Source organism: Sebastes fasciatus, chromosome 6, assembly GCF_043250625.1.
Source record: "Sebastes fasciatus isolate fSebFas1 chromosome 6, fSebFas1.pri, whole genome shotgun sequence".
In the NCBI taxonomy this organism is placed as follows: domain Eukaryota; kingdom Metazoa; phylum Chordata; class Actinopteri; order Perciformes; family Sebastidae; genus Sebastes; species Sebastes fasciatus.
Genome location: NC_133800.1, coordinates 30547842 through 30549583, shown reverse-complemented (window position 1 = coordinate 30549583; position 1742 = coordinate 30547842).

Below are 1742 nucleotides of genomic sequence, written 5' to 3'. Positions count from 1 at the left end.
ATCTAATGAAAACAACTGCAAATACTGCTGCATGTGATTCATATTAGATTGCTTGTCAACTGCTGCACACGTCCGTTATATCCCTGCCTATTACTTTTAACTCATATCTTCTGTTCCTCTTTGTTTGACTTAGTAAATAACCATATACATATCTACACATGTTGCCATTTTTGTGACTGATACACCTGTCGCTGGTCTCTAGATCTCTGTTAGGTGCTTTGAATGCATGTTTTAAAGCTTACAATGCTTCTAAATGGCATTTAACTTCATTTGACTCACCTGTGTAACAGTGTTTATCATTTAAGAATAACCAAGAACCAAAGGGTGGCATCTTTTTAGGAGTATAAAGGTAAAAAATAAATTATGTTACACCAGTACTACCTCAAAGTTGTGTTTCTGCAGTGGCTTGAAGGGCTCAGATGGTTGTGACTACACTAAACTCTAACCAGAGGAGGGGAGGTGGCTGGATAAAACCAGCAGTCCCTGAGAGACCAGGAGAGCCTGGACAGGAATGTAGAGAAGAGCCCATGTTGTTGGGCAACAAGACAATTTTTCACACTTCTTCTTCTTTCCCATCTCTCTCCAAAGCTTTTTTGTTCTTCTTTTCTTTATTACACATCACATATTATCCAGGCTTAACAGCATTATGGTGAGATGGATCTGTGAGATGAATTAGGCTGATTTGATTGGGCTTGTAGCCACTATTGTCACTCAGGTTTTGTGACATGTAATCCCAAATGCTGACTAGGCCCATAGGATTGTCTCAAAGCATTTTGTGACCCCTGGTGGCAGCAGCCATTATTGCAGCTCCACATTCAGTTCTGAAACAGGGCTGCATGCAGTTTTTTTGCACATTTTGCAGTTTAGTTATAGAGAATTTAGCTTCTTTGGAGCTCTGATAGTCATCTCATGTTGCTGTGAACACATATCATCCTGCGCTGATTGCAGGATATTCCTGACAGATGTTGCTAATATAGGCCTTCATCCCAATATGACAAACCTTTGCACCAATCTCTCCAACTAACATTAACCTTTTGTATGCTCAGTATGGAGGATGGTCTTGATTCATTATCTTCTGGATCATAAACCCAGTGAATCTGCATTGCATCATTCTGCGATAATGGCTCTGCAGTGCCTGTCTGCTTCCCTCGTTCCCAGACAGTCTGGTGGCTGCAGGGCTACGACCGTTTACTGCTCCTACCAGATGAAATAGTTGTGGCACACATAAATCATTTAAATGTCTGAATAATTAGCAAGTCATCAGGCAGGCATCAGGCTCAGGCAGAACTGTGCTGTGTTTGATCTTTGAAGTGTAAATAATACCATCATATGTCTTTGTCAAGACACTAAAATGTTAATTATGAAAAAATTTTATATTTGCAATGAGAACAGAAAACTTATTCTATTACTCAACTGTTTATATTTTTAAAAAATAAAATTTTGCTGTCAAATACTAACATGCATCAGCAACACTGCTTTTCAGTGGTTAGACACAATTTTACAAATGTAGGTGTAATGCTAACATTCATTTGGAGATGAGCTGGTCATTGATTTTCTAAAGAAAACAAAGACAGCTTTTTCTTTTATAAGCACATGGCAAGATACGATAATGCAATTATTGCTTTGCTTATTGTTGTTCACACAATGCGGAAAGACTAGTATTAGTAATCTGCATGAAAACAACTACTTTTGACCTCTAGTGTAAGCAAATTTGTTGCACACATACAGTAAAGAAACTACAA